The sequence below is a fragment of the Zalophus californianus genome, chromosome X, assembly GCF_009762305.2.
Source record: "Zalophus californianus isolate mZalCal1 chromosome X, mZalCal1.pri.v2, whole genome shotgun sequence".
Taxonomy (NCBI): Eukaryota; Metazoa; Chordata; class Mammalia; order Carnivora; family Otariidae; genus Zalophus; species Zalophus californianus.
Window position 1 is genome coordinate 85,326,465 of NC_045612.1, and position 7,007 is coordinate 85,333,471.

Consider the following 7,007-nt stretch of genomic DNA (forward strand, 5'->3'; position numbering starts at 1 on the left):
AAGGAGGTGGAAAAGAGGAGTGGTGGGAGTTAGTCTTGAAGAGAATCAGCATTGTTTTGTATGGCAACTGCCTCCGGGGAGGCTATTACAGTTTTCCTTATGCAAGGTAGGATTAATCCCCTCAGACAAAGCTACTTCAACTGGCAAAGAAGACTCTTCAGAATTTAGGAGTTCAATGTCCCCAGCTTTGTCAGGGTCTTCTAACATGTTCCCTTTCCAACTTTCAGGATTCCATTGTTTTCCAATCAATGCCTTCACTTTAGCAGTAGACACCTTGCAAGCCTCGGAGTTCAACTTGTGTTGTAATTCAGCCACTCACAGGATGAGATTGTGCAATCTGAGTCCTGTGACTCTAGGAAATAAAGTCTCTTTCAGGGCAGACACAGAATGTTTCAGATCATTTATGTGGTGTTTGAGCTGGGAATTTGAACTCGGGTTCATTCTTTTCTTTCCCTACTTTGTCCAGCAACACTAGGAACAACCAGCCAATATCACTATACCTGTTAATTTGATAAACATTTGAAAGCATCATATGCATGATCACCTAGTTCCTTGCTTCTTATAAGTATCTTATTAGGAGTATCTAATGTTGATATTTTGCTTATTTCTATCGCCAGATTGTGTCATGGCTATCAAGGCTCTCTTTACTCCTGGAAATAGAGTCATTAGTGCCATTAAATCTAACCAGATTAGAGAGACAATACCAGAAACTCCAGAACTAATTAAAAAGATTTTTCCTTAAGATTCTGTTCTTCTGGGGACACCTGGGTGGTTCAGTTGGTTAAGTGCCTACCTTCAGCTCAGGTCATGATCCCAGGGTCCTGGGATCGAGTCCTCCATTGGGTTCCCTGCTCGTTGGGCAGCCTGCTTCTCCCTCTGCCTACCTCTCCCCCTGCTTGTGCTCTCTCTCTCTCTCTCTCTCTGACAAATAAATAAAATCTTAAAAAAAAGATTCTGGGGTGCCTGGGTGGCTCAGATGGCTAAGAGTCTGCCTTCAGCTCAGGTCATGATCCCAGCGTCCTGGGATCGGGTCCCGCATCAGGCTCCCTGCTCCTTGGGAGCCTGCTTCCCCCTCTGCTTCTCTCTCTCTCTCTCTCGCTCTCTCTCTCTCCCCCTCTGTCTCTCATGAATAAATAAATAAAATCTTTAAAAAAAAAGATTCTGTTCTTCTGGAAACATTTGGTACCATAATCTATATTAGTAAGGTTCTCCAGAGAAACAAAACCAGTAAGTAGGATGTTTATAAACATGAGACGATTTACTACAAGGAATTGACTTATGAGATTATAGAGGCTGATAAATCCAAAATTTTTAGTGTGGGCCAGCAGCCTGGAGACCCAGGAGAACCAATGGTGCAGATAAAGTCCAATATCAATCTGCTGGAGAATTCCCTCTGGCTCACAGAAGATGGTTTCTTTGTTCCAATTAGGCCTTCAACTGATTGGATGAGGCCCACTCATACTATGAAGAGCAGTCGGCTTGCTCAAGTTCACTAATGTAATTTTTTTTAAAAGTTTTAAAAGATTTTATTTATTTATTTGACAGAGAGAGACACAGCGAGAGAGGGAACACAAGCGGGGGAGTGGGTGAGGGAGAAGCAGGCTTCCTGCCGAGCAGGGAGCCTGATGTGGGGCTCGATCCCAGGACCCTGGGACCATGACCTGAGCCAAAGGCAGACGCTCAATAACTGAGCCACCCAGGTGCCCTCACTGATGTAATTTTTTTTAATAAAATTTAATTTTATTCTAGTACATTAATACCAATGTATGCCTGGTAACCCAGTGATAATTCAAAGGTTTAGTAGTTCACAACATTTTTAGAAAGCACATAATATTAACATTCAAATAAGGCATTATAGAAAGTTTTGTAAAGAATTAAATGTTTATTATAATCCTTTTTAAAAGCCTTGGTCCATTTTGAAAGATCAACATTGAATTTTTAAAAATCAAAAGAAAAAGAAAATGAGTTTTTCCCCACAACATACATAAAGAACTACTTGCTTGCTGACATTTGTATTTTAAGTGCCTAGAACAAAATGGGTCAAATGTTCAAAGGCAGTTAATAACAGCTTGTACAAGGACTTGTTTCATTTGATTTAGCACCAAGTAAAGTAAGAGTAAATATGCCATTGAAGATGTAGTTGTGTTTCTCCTCAACCTCTCATTGCCTCATTCTTCCTACCAGGTCATGGGACATAAGTATGTATCCTTGTTGCCCCACTAAGAAGTCAAATCATCTTCATTTTTAATTGGCTACTCACACATACAGGCAGAGTTCTTTCCCTGCCAGATGATAGAAGGGCAGTGAAAGCCAGCAGGTGTCAACTTCTTTGATTAGAAATAAAGAATTCCTTCAGCAAACTCAATTACTTTCCTGGTCTTTTTTAACCTGTCATGTAAATCCTTCTAATTGCTACATCTGTTTACTAGTTATAATTGCTTTATATGTAGGGAATTTTCCCCAGGCATACCTGATCTATTTCTATTTCCTAAGGACAAAGTATGCTTCCTTTACTTAGGGTCATGGGTTTTTTCTTTTCTTTTTGTACTTTAATTTGTTACTCATCAAGGCAGATCATCCATAGCAATCAAAAAGAGAAACTGGCAAGTAGACTCTAAAGCACATATTTCTTAGCCTGAGTAACATCTGAAAACATAAGACTATAATTACATTTTCCATTGAAACCTCGACTTCGGTGCTTTTGCAAGAACTTCTAAAGTCAATTTCTAACATAAATCATTTTCCTCAATGCACATGTATTCTCAAAAGAAAATATGTCATAGGAAAGTAATATTTTCCTATATGCTAATTTAGTACAATTTTATAGCAGGCTGAAACTTCTGAGTAAACTGAAGGTACGTTTAATAACAAAATAAATATAGCATATATGGCTAAGCTTATAAGTTTCTTAGTGTAAAAGCAGCGGTAAATTTGCATCCTGAAACTAATCTGCATATTCCTTGCTTTTTTTCTTAAATTTGATGGACATGGTGTCTCACAAAACCATGTACCACACTGCTAATGATGCCAGTTTTTTGGCATCAGTATATGCAAATTTCTGTGATGAGATACTTTCCCAAATGGCATGGAATTTTTTTAACTTTTCCAGAAAAATAAGAAAATTTTTATCAACCATTTACTCTTCCAAACAAAAGTTATATTACAACCAATTGCTCTTTTAATTAGGCTTTGGAAGATTTTTAAAAAGTTATGACATACCTGATGTTTTTGATTTGCACACCGATAGAAGATAACTGGATAAAACACACTAGATGAAAAGATGAATCTTAGTATCTGACTTATTTGGCACATCCTTAATTTCCAGAATAAAATCAGTAGAAGTAAAACTAATAATTTTCAAAGAATTCATACATGTAAATCTCAGGACAAGGAACTTCTAAATGCAGAGATGAGGAGCCTCTGCTTATCTTACTAGTTATATGCATCTTTCCTCAGAGTAACTGATACTTTCTGGTTTATTTGTGGAACTTTTGTTCATAGGAAAGCAGAGACATAGGGTCAGATCTTGTCAGTTTCTGTTCAGGAGAATGGTTCCAACATCCCAACACCACCTTTTTCTGGTAATATTCCAGGACTGACCCTGTTTGGATTTCATAAGCCTTCAGTCTCTTGACAACTGTCTCCGGCTTATCATCCTCACACTGAATGAGAGGCTCTCCAGTCAGGCCATCAACACCCACAGTTTTGGGAGGGTTGAATTCCATGTTGTTGACTTGGCCACTGGCTAGATGAACCCAGCAAGCAGTAAGACGCTGCTTAATAACTTCAAAAGGCACTTTCGGATTAATTACTGTGTCTATTTGATAAGCTCTATCCAGGGCTTTGCCTGTGGAAGTGTCCTTGGAAAACCATCCAATAGCCAGCTATAGTGGGTGAGGTTTTTCAGCTCACGAAGGGCCAGTTGAATCAGGACATCATCTGGGATGAGCTTCCCTTGGTCAGTGAAAATCTTGGCTAACATACCAGTTTCTGTGCCTCGAGGCATGTTGTCTTGGAGCAGGCCCCGCTGGAGAGGTGCTTCAGTGCAAAGTGGTTGCTGATACAGGACAACATCGTACCCCCATGATCACTGCACTCAGCAACCTCACCAAGGACCCCATCGCCAAAGGAGAGGCCCAGACAGAGCCTACAGGGGGCTCCGGCCTGGCTGTGCGCTCCTTTTGCTCCATGGCCCAGCCCCGGAAGGCCAGCTGCAGAATGTTAATCTCATTCAAAAACACCCTCTAATTTGAAACATAAAATTATCCATCACGCCAAGTATAAATTGAATGAGATCAGAGATATAACTGCAATTTGATCCCCAGAATTAAGACCATGAAATTTTGCCAATTTTGCATTTCAGCAGTTGTTAAAATTAATTCAGTACCTATACTATAGAAGCACAAATGGCAATTAGTGACCCTTTATCTTTTTCTTGTATGAATTCATTTAGGAATGGTTGGATTTCCAGTTGGGTCAGAATCTGGACCTTTGTTTCATTTTTTTCTTCTCCCTATACCCACTTTTCTTCTTCTTTTTCTTCTTCTCCTTTTTCTCCTCCTTCTTCTTTGTCTCCTCTTCCTTCTTCCTCTCCTCTTTTCTCCTTTTTAAGTTTTTATTCTAATTCCAGTATAGTTAACATACAGGTGTATTATTAGTTTCAGGTGTACAATAGAGTGATTCAACACTTCCATACATCAGCTGGTGCTCATCACAACGAGGGCACTCCTTAATCCTCATCTCTCGCTTTCTCTCTCTCCCTCCCTTTTTCTCTCTTTCCATATACTTGGAGGCATTATCCCTACCCCATTTATTTATAAATTTCTTTTTCCAGAGAGCCTCAAATTGGTATCATGAGGATTAGGGACCTCCCGCATTGCAATATTTGTTTTTTTAGAGTTTAAGAACCCTGGGCTTAAGTCAGTTTTGAATTAATCTCTTGGTATGCTACAGGAGTATCATTGGCATTTTTCCATAATTAATCCTCAGGATTGGGATCTTTTTTGGTTACAGGCATAGGTAGCACCAGAAACTAAAGTATTTTGTGGAGTCCTAGTGAGCCATATGCCTTTAGGGTTGTGGACCTCAAAAATTCAAATCTTCAAATAGCAACTATTCTCCAAATAGTGATTATTCTTCCTCCACACAAGTGACCACCTGACCAGTTCACATATTGCATATATTTCACAGGGTATAGTCTTTCCCATGAGTGCTGTATAGACTGGGGGACCAATGCCTGGTTGAGATTAATTGGTGACAATTAATTGGTCACAGGGTAAAAGTTATTCCCCTGAGCCTAGTGTCAGTAATAGTTTGTTCTAATTTTTGAAACACATCATTCATTCTAAGACACATAGATGGGTCTGGGCCATGACAAATGTCCCAGGGCTACTTTAAAGAGAACTTCAACCCTATACTCCAGTCCACAAATACTCATTATTTATCAAAACTTCCAACTTAGGCTGGTCAAATCTATAACAGAAACTTGGTAGAACTTAGCAAATGCAACACAAAGGAGGACACTCAAAAGACAAGCCAGCCAGTAGGTAACAGCTCAAATTACATACTTTCTATCGGACAGCAGAGCCAGTTATCAAGCCAAGGCAAGAAAAAAAAGACCCCCTGTAGTAGTGGTCATCACCTAGGCTATACTGCTCACATTGCCAATAGTTGTGTCCACTCTGAAGACACAGGATGTGCCCCTCACCCCAAATTAGGTTCAGATAATGCCACCTACACACCAAGAGCATATTCAAAGTTTTAACATTCACATAAGGAGGATTTTGAGGGAGAGCAGAGTGGACTTCCCAAACGAGTCTGAAAATATCTTGAGAGAGCAAGAAAAGGAAACTGGCTTGGAGTTCCTATTGTGTTTGGGGGGCACCATGGTGAGTGTCCCTATGCATAAGTAGGATCTTGCATTATTTAAAACTCCCATCAGCACTAATGAAGGGTGCACTTTATCAGCTTGCCCAAATGTGGGTAGATGAACAAGAGGGAGAGGCATGGCTTAGAAGCTTTCAGTAGTCCACAAAAACCCAAAAATGGAGTCAGACTGTTTATTGCACCACCCAAATAAGTCAATCAACTGTACTGATAGCGGATTGTATCAAATCTGTTCTGTTTGACTTAAGCAACACTGGATAAGATTGACAACTGTAACTCCTAGTAGGATGATTGGAACCATCTGGAGAAGAGACCTTAGCCAGTTGCAGTCAAGCCAGTTCAATATGTAAAAGCATAAAGAGTCCAGCAATAACAACATAAGGCTAAAGAGAATCATATCAGTGTCTAGAATGTTAAACTTATTCTTTGTTTCAAGGCTGTTCTTTCTGGAGTCAGCAGATATTAAGAGGTTTCTGAGAGTTTTTAAACTAAGATTTGTTTTGGTCAGCAATTAAGTTATGGGTGATGGTGTCACTTGGTGTTAAATTGACCAGATGTACTATGGATAAGAACTGAGAGAAGGAAACAGAAATTAATAGTCTCTTTCTCTACCCTTGACCACCCAAGGTCAAAGATTTTCTCTCTCCACCAGCCAGGGTTGTTATTCTCTTTCCATAGCCACTTGATTGGTATGATTGGTTCCTGCAGCAATCACTTCACCGTTTTTTCCAATCCTCCCAATGTGTTACCCAAACCATATCCTTGATTTTGTACCTGTGTGGTTCAGAAATTTCTTCTTTGTATTTCTTGTACATTTGAGATGATCTTGCAACCCCTGACATGTGGGCCATGCCCAGACCACCTTAGGGCTTATTACCTCACATTAATGATTATTATTATCTATGTCCACAATTGCCCAAATCCATCAAGCATAGCCAGACAACTAAAGATGCATCAGATTAGAGTTTCCCATCCCCACAATCTTGTTTCTTGCAAGTTCTAGTAGCCTGATTTCCCAGGAGCAGGTATGGAAGTAACATGATAGAGTGAGAAGAGTGAATTATATGGTTTGGATTTTCTTACAGCCCGTCTGGGCTTCCTCCCGCACCCCACCTCCAACC

General features: G+C 39.9%; 1 pseudogene; it reads right to left on the reverse strand.

Annotated features, from left to right (window-relative positions):
• Nucleotides 1-3,432: 3,432 nt before the first annotated feature.
• On the reverse strand, nt 3,433-4,121 carry LOC113930385 (annotated as a pseudogene).
• Nucleotides 4,122-7,007: the final 2,886 nt, after the last annotated feature.